General features: G+C 33.4%; 1 protein-coding gene across 5 annotated transcripts in view; it reads left to right on the top strand.

The window, feature by feature from the left end:
* The window catches only part of LOC128223933 (N-methyl-L-tryptophan oxidase-like), a 167352-nt gene that overhangs the window by 113841 nt on the left and 40574 nt on the right, over window positions 1-12937 (top strand). For 3 of the 5 annotated variants that reach the window (XM_052933436.1, XM_052933427.1, XM_052933454.1), the window contains one exon: window positions 1137-1230. The exons of the other annotated variants lie outside the window; for them this stretch is intronic. The gene's annotated coding sequence lies outside the window, so the exon portion shown is untranslated. The remainder of the gene's footprint in view (window positions 1-1136; window positions 1231-12937) is intronic. 5 annotated transcript variants of the gene reach the window in all.

Raw genomic sequence — 12937 nt, 5'->3', positions numbered from 1 at the left:
ACAAGTATGCACTGCAGAAATGAACAAAAATCAGAATTACAATGAACAAAATTAATAGCATACATAAAAATAGTGAACGAAATTCAATACGAAGTTCAGTTGTTCAGTTGTTTACTCTACAATTATTTTTTTTTAAATGATAGTTTTTCGTACTGTGTAATTGTTGTTTACCTCATTAATATTCATAATTCTCGTTAGCGTCCATTGTTTGGTGAAAGGTCTCTAATTGGTATACAATAGGATTGTGTAGGTGAAAGTACCGCTATCAAAACTTCGCTAATTGACATCAGTGCTAATTTGAAATAGGGGTCCTTTGTTGACAGTTTGCAACTATCACAACAACAGTCCACTAATTGATTGAGGTCAATTGTGTACACAGCGGGGATTAGAGGGACCGTAAATTGTCCTCTTGGCAACTAACCAGATCTGATATTTTGTCTGTAAATCGTGTATTTGGGGATTTGTATCTATTTTTTTAGTACTCGAGTAGTGATTTGGTACTCGAGTACTCGGACGTTCGATCGAGTACTCGAGTACTCGGGTACTCGTTGCCATCCCTAATTATAATGAGGCTTATTTTTCAATGTTTATGTCTGTTTGTGGGGTTTGTACGTCTCTTTCAGTGTTGTTTAGGCCCATACCTTTTGCTTCTGAACAGGGTTGATATTTCAATTTGTATCCAATGTGTTAGTCTCTGTTTTTGTTATTTTATTGTCATACTCTTAATTTATCAACGCAATAAGTGTAGTCTTTTGTATATAGTATATATGCACTGTGTTGTTTGTCGAATTTTGTGCTGTTGTTCCATGTTTCTTTTTTGTGATGTTTTTATTTGTGTGTTCTATGTCTTTGCCATTAAACGGGGTTTATGTTTCAACTTTTGGCTACTGAGCTTGTTTCTGTAGTTTTTCATAATAATATTAGTCTACTACACAATCTATTGAAAGGGTGGAATAAAAAGCCTTGTTGTTGTCCTTCAAAGTTAATTACACAAGAGTGAAATTGCATACTCCTTAAGTTTAAGCCTTTCTTGTAAAGTAATAAAACGTTAAAGTTGTTTCCACATTCTTTTATTTTCTTGTGATTCTGGTCAATGAAATTCGAAAGATGTTTGTCTGTAAAGAATTGTTTTTCAGGTCGTTTGTTCCTTGACCACAACAGCGTCAATCCCAATTGGACTTCCGTTCCTGTCCGAATAAATATTCTCCTAGCCAGAAAGAAGATTAGCAGGTCAGACAAAAGTGCAGAAATAATTATTCTGTTTGTTAAAAGATAAAGTCAATCAAATATAATGTGAGCTTGAATAGCGTTTGACGTTCTCGAAATAGCTTGTATTAAAGTACATTTTAATCTTTCTTATATCCTTAAGCTTTGATCTCTGCTCTCCGCTAATGTTTGAGATCGCCTGACGAATTCTGATTGAAGGCTTCTGATGAAAAGGGCAATCAAACGAACATGTTTCCATTAAATGATTGTATTAAAAAATATCTTAAAGTTTACACATGTCTTAGTAAAGAGACATTTGCGACAACATTATTACTAACCCGGTAAAGTAGCAATTATGCTAAGTAGATATCGTAATGTTTGGCCGATGCCTTAAACAATGTGATAGAAAAATAAAGGCTTCTGATAGGACACACAAAGCAAATTTCCAGCGTTAGAGTGCTATGTGGAGCCTTTTATTCCTCAGTTATGTTTGGATTGCATTACTGCCATGGAAATTATATGAAGCATAGTAGTTAAAGAAACATTTGACCGAAAATCGACTGTCTACAAAATTATCGCAAAACACGAATTAGAAACATAGTTATTCTGTTATTTTAACTAAAGGAATCATCGTGTTATATATACGAAGAATTGTTCAATGATAACCATTTTTACACTATTAAACTGATACTTAAAGTAGACGTAGTTTTGTTGGCACGATTTGCCATATAATTATTGATTACAATACCCCCCTGCAACTGAAAATTACTCATGAAATTGCATTGCATTGTAATATTTTGTGCAAAAAGAACCTTATAACTAGTGTATAGGGCAGGTGTTGTTGTGTGTGTGTGTTTTATGAATGGGCATAATTATGTAAACTATATTTGTTTTATTCATGTTGATTTATGCCAGGGGTACAAAACAAATGAATTTATTCTGTATGTTCGTTGTTAAGAATAAGGGCAAACTGTCTAGACTATAAATAGCAATAACTAACATTGTATGTTAACTAGAATAAGAAAAATATATAACATTCGGCAATGACTTAATAAAATTACTTATATATTTTTCGTGACGAAAACGATACCTTTGTTTTAAAACATATAATGGCAATGTAAGACACAGGTGCGAGTGTGATTACAAGCAATATCAAATTCAGGTAATATTTCGTGCAAAAATCAAGTTTACAAACATTGAACAGCGCAGGCGGGTTTTTCTTTGTGTACAGAAAAGTGAATGTACTGTATGAGCTGTGCTCCTATAAAGAGAAAAGATTGCATTCACAGTTTTTAAGTGTTTGCCATTTTGAAAGGGTTAATCCCAGCAGTATCAATGCACTTCTAATAAAAGCGCTGAAAGACGGCTTCGCCTACGTTTATTACAAGCTGTGCATATCCGTACAAGGTCAACGCTAAGACGTAATGTAGTGTTCAAACTGTATTCTGTTAGAATTTATGCCTTTAATGCATATAAATATATTTATTAAGTTTTTGTTGATTATTTTCTTCTAGTTTTGTTATGGAATTGCCAGCTGGAAATGCGCTTGTGCTGACAAACCCACATTCATTAATACAACGGGTGACCGAAGTTTGTATTGCCTTCTCATAAAGACTATAACAGCAAAACTGGTTCTAATTATTGAGAAATATTTTAAAATATCACGCAATGTCAAAGTCTTCTTACACATTAGGACTAATCTTGCCGCCGGTTCAACTAAAAATATATTCATAAATGCTGTTTTCGGCGTGTCAGACGCTATCCTGACGTAATTTGCTGCTGTTTATGACATTTACCAAACAAATTTCTTAGAAAGATGGTTGTTCCCTTACGAAAGCGTCCGCTAGAAAAGAAATTGATCGTTTTGGAGTACAATGCTTTTGGTAACATCTTTTTCGACTGGGCTACAAGGAATACTTAAGAAGATATTTAAAATTGTAAGGCTAACGTATCAGGTTGAGGAAACATACAACGATAACCTTATTATAGACGCCGATTTATTCACTTCTCTTATTTCGCCATGAAAATAAATGAGGATATGTTTCAAAGTAGTTTGAACATGATTTATTCACTTTGCAGATATGGATATACAATTTACTAAACTTTAAGCCACGTTTGTCCACGTTACATACGTCATTTCTTACAGGCTTTATTATCAAATATGATGTTCCAACAGCTCAACGTGTAGTTTTATGAAATGTTAAAGATCAATTCACGTCTTAATAGCAATTTTATTTTCAAAAGAAAATTGGTATGCTGTGCAAATCAATATTGTAAACCTGATCTTTTGTAGTTGTCGTTTTATTATCAGTTATCATTTAGTGTAGCCATTTTGTTAAAACTAAACTGATGTGTAAGATCCGTAGCTGGATTATTAAAAGTGCAAATATTATTCAGATTAAGAATCATCCACTATTTTCGGTATGTGGTAGAAACTACGGGCGTTAATAGAAATGCAGTGAACGAACTATTTTGTCTTCTACACATGTACGAGGACAAATAAATAAATACGTCGACTCTATACATGTAAAATTCAATTTAAGAAGAAACGGAAAATATAACGAAACAAATCTTGTGTTTTTAGCAGAAATGGTCAATTCTTATCAACCCAAACGTGGCCTGCTTTTCTTAAGTGTACTTTTTTATCTACAGGACATGTTCCTGTGGCTTGTATTGTATTGTTTGTCTACCCTCGCCTTTTGAAAGAAATCACATAGATAATGTATTACGACATTTTGTTGTTTTCAAAGTAAGGAGTAAAATTTGAAACTATTAGTACTAATGAGCATAGACATCAAACAATGAATATATGTTTCTATATTGTATGTGATCTGCGTCTACTGTTTTGGGTCGTTTTAGTTTTATTTCTCTCCGAGTGTCATTTTGGTATTATTGATTTTTAACAGCAATAATTAGCAGCCGCGTGCATTTTGGGAGTATAGTATTTCGAAACAATAGAGCGACAATCAGTGATTCACAGGAATGTTAAAGGTTTTCTGCACTAGTTTGCCTGCAAAATACAAATATAGAATATGCATCGTAATTTAAGTAAAATTGACAACATTCAAGACCCCCCTGAGCACTTCTTCTTTCCATCCAAATCCCTTAAGTTTTCAAAGTGAGCGTTTTAAAGTCAATACCTGAGCAAAAATGATAATATTTAACACCAGAATGCACTTTTCGGACTAAGAAGAAAAACTACTATTCTTATTTCTTTGAAATATTCCTTCAGCATTCAATGGTGCCAGGTAACTATAAATTGATAAGAAAACATGAACTGCAAACTAGTTGATAGTGACCTGGAAAGGATTCAAATATGAAAGCCCATGATTCATAATAAAACAATGGAAGAGATATATTGTTAAGCTGTAAAACAATATTTCAAACATAATTCAGATTGCCAATCGGTGAACATGTAAATTTGATCGTTCCAGCACATGAATTGTTAGGTTTGTAGTAATCAATTCAACTAACGTGTTATCAATTCTAATATGTAGTGATTGCAATGCCATGTTCGTAATGATAATACTACCCTTGGCTTAAACCCCCCGGGCAATTGCTCATCCCACTGGGGTAATTATCAACCAAACGCCATGGTCATCCATGTATAATTCTATTACTAATGTCTACATTTATAAGGTATGATGACAGATGTTTTACAAAAAAGAAAGAATGACCGTTTGTGTTAGAAGACAAGAGCGATATGCATAAAAATAACAACACCAGAATAATAAAACATTTCGGCAACTTCATTGATCTTTAAATCATGCTAAGAGTATTCACGCCATAATGCAGCTATAAATGTGCGGGCAGATCTTTATCAACTCAAAACCTGTTTCTCTGTGTTAATTGAATAAACTTCCTGAATACGTTAATCATCGTGCTATAATTATCTTTTATTCGTACGTCATTGTCAAGTGTATGACAATTACCCATGGAACAGAGTCCTCATTATTTCCTTAATTGCTGAGATGTGCGATCTGATGTTTATCTGTGTAAATTTAGTTTTTTTAAGGACTTAGTTCGATGACCACAACAACATCAAAGAAACGGATCATTTATTAACAGAATGAAATAAACATTCTGGCTCCAATGTTGTTATTTTTATTGTTGTCTTTTCAATAATAAAAGCAAAGTCTAAACGTCCTCGAATAACAACTGTTATTTGTTAAATCATTGTTGTATTTTGCCCTTTTAATTTAAATAAAAGACGAATCGTTTAACTGTAACCTATTCAGTATCTGGTAAGTTGTTTATGTGATCAAACACCATGTGCACTTCGGTCAAAGTCACTTCTATTAACATGATGCCAGGCTGGGATTTTTGACGCTGATTTTGCTGCCATTAAGTGGTATAAATAGTTCGTGTACTCACCTTAAGCATGAAAAGTTTTGTATTGCATCTTGATGTAAAACCTTACGTTAGACATAAACATCTGTAAAATTAAAAGAAAACAGTTACTTCAATAAATGAAAATCGTGTTTTAATTTTCATCAGATATTCACTCTTACTAAGTATGTACTGTAAACATACATACCTGTTGTCTATTTATCATTTACTTTTGCGTTAACTTTATTCTCTCCAGTCTAGATAAAATTGCTGTATGTACGCATATCTTAAGTGTAGGTTATGTCTAAAAAAATATCATTACGGAAACAAGCTTCCACATTTGTTCTTGCCTACTTATGAATAACAGGCAAAAAGATCTTTGCTCCTATTTATGATACTAAGAATTATTCTAAATATCACGCAATGTCATAATATCCATAAATTCCGTGGCGGAAAAGTCTTCCGATTCAATACTTAATTGACCTTTATAAGTATAATGAATCACCTGTCAGCTTTTCAGACGCAATGCTTACGGCGTTACCCGTTGCAGTTGAAAAAAAACGACCGAAATAATTTCCTTTGAACGTTAGCTATCCCTAAAGGACGAGTCTGCTGGAAAGAATCGTTGTTTATCTTACTTATGTATATCACCTGATGTATTGACATTTTGACGAAAAGTTGTGAAGAGTCGCCTCCTAATATTTGAAGTCGAAATCTTAAAGTTAAATCATTTTAGTATGAAGAAATATTCTGTAGAATAGAATCATGAAGGGTGAAACATTTCAACTATTGTTCATGTCACTTAGTAATAATGTTGTCAATAGATAGTCAATATGTCACGACGTAGTAGGTATATAATCAAGGTTTACATGTATATGTGTCGTTATCAGGCTTAAAATGAAACGAAACGGTAAAGGAAATTATTTAATTAAAAAGCTACGGTTTTGTTCAAACACCATACAACACCTTTAACTCCATTTATATGCCTCAGGACCCGACACAATGTTAATTAAACGTCAAAAAGGCATGTTAGATCAATATATTTTGGATATATAGTTGTGCTCGGTATTTACTTGTAAAATTGCTTGTTTTGGTCAGAGATGTTTAAAAAAACTAAATTTAATTTCTATTTGGATGCAGATTTCATTCATGTTATCAAAAAAAATTATGAAGCATTAACGAAACAAGACAGAGGAACCAGTTATATTACGAGGAAGTAATTCAATAACTATATGAAACAAATCCGTCTTACAAACGCAAATACCTTTTTTGAAATCGATTGTACCAAAGGCAGCATTCATAGCTGGCATGGCTTTGAAAATCAAAACAAAGACACTCCCACAACTTTATGTTCTTTTTCATACTTAAATATACTAGCCACCATTCTAGTAGTCTTACACTAAAATTATTAGCTAGGTAACCCATATACTTTGGATATCTTATATATCCTTTTTGGTACAATAAAACTATGTTTAATAAATGTATGATGAGGTCTTTGGCGAAGTTTATTTTCGACTTATTGATTTGGCCCCAAACTTGCCACACTGGAGATGTGAGATACAAAGACATATTTTTTTCAACCTTTTATGTAATTTTTTCATTAACACAAAGTCACCATAAATGTATGATTTAAATTCATTCACAAATCCAGATAGTAGTCAATAATCCAATTTCGTTTCATATTAAACAAAAATGGTTCACAAATGCTATCTCCAAAACAACCTGATATAATGTTAGTCCAGAAAGATCCAATCTTAATGTATCTTTGTCCTAAAATAAATCACACAGCTTTATATACTAAGAATAAGAGCTTGAAATGCGCGACAATGCCGAGTTACATGATATCCCGTTTCAACGGAGCATACACCGGCGGTGCAAAGACACCGGCGGGGCAAAGGCACCGTTAAAACACACCGGCGGTGCTAATCCAAAATGTAAACTTTAGTGATGCAATGACGTATAGTCAAGATTTAACATGTGAAAATATAGTACATGATAACGAAGCGAGTAAAGAGTTAAATACACACTCTTAACAATTTTAATTGTATAAAATACTAACATTAAGAAAATAACAATGTATATGGCAAATAAAACATATGACTAAACAAGTACAACATTTATGTCAATGTTATAGTCAATGTCACTCTCGCGACAATTCGCGACAGGGTCATCCACCAGCCATGACAATTCGCGACAGGGTCACCCACCAGCCATGACAATAACATACTAAGGCAAATAGAACCTTGGAAAAGTTGCTATAATTTTAAGATGGACGGGTAGCTTAACGTAATTATGTCCTTAGGACTAGGACTGCAACAATACCGTAATGTAATATATTGTATTAGGTATTTAAACGGAAATGTATCTGTGTCCCGCAAAATATATTATCAAGAAATAGTTATTCTAAGACATTAACTGTTTTTAAATAATGACGCTTAAAAACAATCCAAAACGATTGGCTGAAAATAGACAAAATATGAATGTATACTTATTGTTTGTTATATCTTAGAATAATGAAATACAAAAAAAACTAATAGTAATACGCACTTTTAAACCCTCCATAATCTGGTCGTTGTGAAAGCAATTTTATCAACTACATAGGCATTTTATAAGATTGGCTGCCTGAGAGGGAAAATCATGTTTAGAAAAAAAGAGTGTGATATATGATGGAAATCGTCTTGCCATACCTTATCGTCATATAGAGTTCAGATATATATCGATATATCGTTGCTGACTTATTATTGACATCCGACTGCCTCAGCTCGCAAATTCATCTCACACACAACTATCATAAAAAAGTACTTTATCAACGAGACATGCCACTATGTAATCGACATCATGACAAATGTTATTTTATTCATCTTCCATTAGACTGATTTTAAAACGTATTTGAACAAAACGCCGTTTTCACACTGCAAAGATTTACATTTTCCTCTTCTTTGATAAGTTAAGCCAAAAATCTTTATGCTGGAAATCCTTATCTTGCCCATGACCAGAGATTTAAAAAGTACCTGTATGTATTTTTTACCATATTGTGTTAAAGTGAGGTAACCTTCGCACAGGGAGTTCTGTAGAGACTCGGTAAACCTCGTTTCCTCGGTAGAGATGATACTCTCAGACATGGAAGGTACTCCTCTTCTTGTCTGGTGAAGCCATATAAAATTACGTCTGTTGCCTTGATCTTAGATCTTCGGTGATTGTCCGTGACAAGGTGACTACCTATTGAGCACAGTTTGTACCATAACACGAACATAAGTTTAGCACTGCTGAAGTTTGAAAAAATGGCTTATCAATTTTTTAAAAGAATCGATATCATGTTGTGCAGTATTTAACATTTCTACGAAAGACCTGTGGTGACTTCATATTATAACAATTCATAATAAGGGTTTAGGGTAAGGGTCCACAATTTCACGTTTCAAAATTTAATATTTTATGATTTCATATTTCAAGATGACCTTTGAAATTTCACAATGTCTTACTTTATTCTTCACGATGTTACTGCTTCCATCACAGTATTAAGTAAATAACACAGGGGATTAAATCATACGCATGTAAAAAACGCGGCTGTTATCGGCACTTGAACATACAAAATGATACACATTTTCTTCCTTAACGCCCTGTTTTGCTTTTTAGTACAGCCTTTTTAACAGACCGAAACAAGCTGATCATTTTAATCTGTGTGATATAATTGCACTAAAAGAATCCAGCTTGGGAGCTTACACATCAAAATGGCTAAAAAGTTGTTTATTTCAGAACGATCACTTTTCCCCCACCAAATACTTTCTTAGGGGAAACAATACATTCTACAAATGTCGTCAACTGCAGCAAATCAGGCCGTTAGCATTGCATCTGATATGCAGACAACAGCATTCCTTTGCAAAATGTCTATTTAGAGTTGAACCGGCGACTAGATTCGTCTCGGTGTTTATCAGTGATGTGACATTGCGAGATAATTTAAGAGATTTCTCAACAAGTATTATTAATAGGAACAAATTTCCTTCTTTGTTTTTGTTTTCCAGTAAGCAAGACAAAGTTGGTTAGTTTGTGGCAATAAGAGATGTGCTATTTTAACACAAGCGCATTGCCAGTAGATCATTCATACATAAAAATAGACGAAAACCATCAACGATAATTTCATTCTATGGATGCATAAAGGGCAATGGTTAACTCATACAGAATACTTTTGAAGACTGAAGTTTTCTGTGAGCGTTCCCGTTGTACGGAACTGCACAGCTTGTAATAAACGTAACCTTGACTGTATTGCTTAGCATTTATCAGAAGAGCATTAATACGGATTTGATTTACCCTCGTAAAGTGTCATACAATTGCAAACTATGAATGCACTCTCTTCTCATTTTAGGAGCACAAATCATACTAAACATACATGTTTCTGTGCGCAAAGGAAAACATCTACCCTGTACCTTATTTATAAATTTATTTTTTGCACAAATATTAAGTTGTGGTAATGCTTTTATTTCTAGCCATTTTTTTTCTATCGCCATAAAATGTCCGAAAAAGAATCAACTAATAAAAAATGTTTTTATCTCGCAAATATAAATTTATGTCTCTAATTAAGTTGTTGTCAAATGCAATAAATTTTCCTTAGCCTTATTAGCATGCAAAATTATTGCTATTGCTATCCCTAGTCTAGACATTTGGCCTTTAAACTTTTCAAGTTAAATTCATTTTATCGCACCACTGGCATATATCAACGATGATAAAAAAAATAAAATTTACACAATTGGTTCGCGCAGTACCATTATTCAGGCTTCTATGAGACATCTAGACAGAGACAAGCCCCTTGTAGTCACAAATTGAACTATATACTCTGCTGGAGTAACAAGGTTAGGGCCTAAACAACACTGAAAGAGAGACACAAACATATCACAAAGCATTTTCAATAAATAATTGAATGATGGCCTTGGTACGGAAAGTGGAACACGTGCTCACTTGAACACCAGGGATTTTGAATTGTTCAAAAGCCCGCCCGCCCGGTTTTTTTCCCATTATATAACCCGTAACATTAAACATTGATAAAATGCGGCTAAACGTTATATATTAATGTTTTATCGGTATATTACAAAGAAGATAATCGTTTCATTGGTAGATAGCAATATGCATTTTCAAGTCAAAACCCAAAGCTGTCACGATGTGGCGTCGCACTGTAAAACGACAAAACATTGATTAAAGTCTATAACATTTTAAAGGAGAAAAGAAATGACGTTTCAATGCAGTTTTTTTTAGAAAAACGCGCCAATTTGTGCTAGATCGAAAAGTTGTTTTTTTTTTGGAAATGAAGTCGTACAATTTGTGTCTGAGCCCGGCATTTAAACATTTATTACGAGTTATGCCCCCCCCCCCTAAAAAAACAACAAAAAACAAAAGAAACAAAAAACAAAACAAAAAAAACAAACAAAGAAAAAATAACACAAGAACAAACAATTAAATTACCAGAATAAGCACTGTTATTTAAATCAAAGACGTCGCGAAAGTTTTTAAAACTTGACTCAAAGGTAACGGATACATGTATTAAATCAGGATACCAACTTTGAGGTACGTGGATATAAGCATTCTTCAGTTATTGAACGAAATCGGATATTCAGCTGAAGATCACCACCGACATTGACCAACTGACATAACAAAAGTTAGGATACTGATCATGTTTGAGGGATATTTATGTGAAAAACTACCGAAACAAGCTCAGTAGCCAAAGGTTTAAACATTAACCCCGTTTAATGGCACAGGGTGAACGCCAAAGACTTAGAACACACGCACAAAAAAACAAGGAACATGGAACAACAGCACAAAACGTCACAAACAGGACAGTGTATATATACTGTATAAACAACAAGGTATTTAATCAAGGATTGTTAGATACCGCCTTGGAAAATGTAAATTTACTGGGGGTTTAAACAAGTTTACATTCACAAACCTCACTCTTATCCAAACAATCCTAAATAAAGTAAAAACGTAAAAGGTAAATCTTATCAAAGTATGCATTAACTTGAGGAAACTTAATAATAAAACAAATAATAATAAACTAATGCAAACACTGTTCAAAGATACTATGCAGTTATTGTTTGAATCTATGAGCATCACACACAGTCTGCCTTAGTGAATAAAAGGTTTAAGACTGTGTGGTCATAGAGTTTCTTAATAAAAAGCATCCTTGTACTAAAATAAAAACAACATGTATTAGCTAACCTTTTCTTCCAAATTATCACCTTATGTGAAGTATTTGAAGAAGAGACATCACATGCTTGAACATTCCTAGGCAACCAAAGATAACTTGAATCCGCAAAATTTTCATAAAATCAAAGGACTGAAATTTTAGTTATGTAAGGACGCTATATTCAACCTTATATTTTGTTTGAGGAATTCATCTTCAAAACCTAGAAAGCAAGTACTCTTCAAAGTATTTCCGTAATGCCCACGGTTTAAATAATATAAAAAAAATATCACAACATTACCATCATCCGAACATCCATAAAGAAATTTTTGTTAGTGCTCAAATTTGTATTCAAAAAGCATAGAAATGTTTCCTTGAAATGGAATTGCGTTGTCTTTGATGTTTAGTAGATGGCTATGAATTGTGATTTGTTGGAAGGCACTACACAGATAAAGATATTTAGAATGACACAGATTTGTTCGTTTTTGGTTGTTGTTGTTGTGGGTTTGTTTTTGGGGGTTTTCAAAGAAAATATTTTTCGTTGATGAACATATCCATAAACCATCTGTTTTAGGCTAATATAATATAAGTAGGAAAGGAATCGTTACATTATTTTTGTAAGCCGTGTCTGCTGTCTTGTGTCGCTTTGTTTCCTGCTGCGTGTGTGTTTCGGTAGTGCATATGGTGTCGGAGGCGAAACACTAAAACCGTATCGCCTTCAAACGACGAAGTAACAGTTTGGCGTGTTTACAACCCGTCACGCAAATTGGCAGAATTGTTTTCTTTTCATGTTATACAAGTCTATGTATCTTGTTTCGTGTCCGTTTTTTGCTTTAACAAAAGATAATTGTTGAATTTAAGTCTACTGGGATTGTCATAGTAGTTATTATTGTGGTTTTTTTTTATAAAAACAGGCTCAGAGTTATTGAAACCTCCGGGCTCGATTTTGTAATTTCCATTGTGATTTAACGTTCCAAAGGAGTTCCACTGAGTTTGCTGTGTTCTCAGACAAGTTTATGATAACGTTCATATATCCGTTTTGGTAATGAAAGTTCTTGACGTTCTTTGCAGCCGTTACAATTTTCATATTAAATGGAATGTCATGTTCTGAAAGTGAATACTTCATTCATTTCATTGGAAACAGATTGGACACGTCCGATTTTCTTAAAGCAATACTTAGAGGTCTTGTGGATTACTATCTTTCGGAAGAATATCAAACAAATGTATTTTTTA

This window comes from Mya arenaria, chromosome 2 (genome assembly GCF_026914265.1).
Source record: "Mya arenaria isolate MELC-2E11 chromosome 2, ASM2691426v1".
Taxonomy (NCBI): Eukaryota; Metazoa; Mollusca; class Bivalvia; order Myida; family Myidae; genus Mya; species Mya arenaria.
Note: the sequence above shows the minus strand (reverse complement) of the source record. Positions and strands in the feature narration are given on the sequence as shown.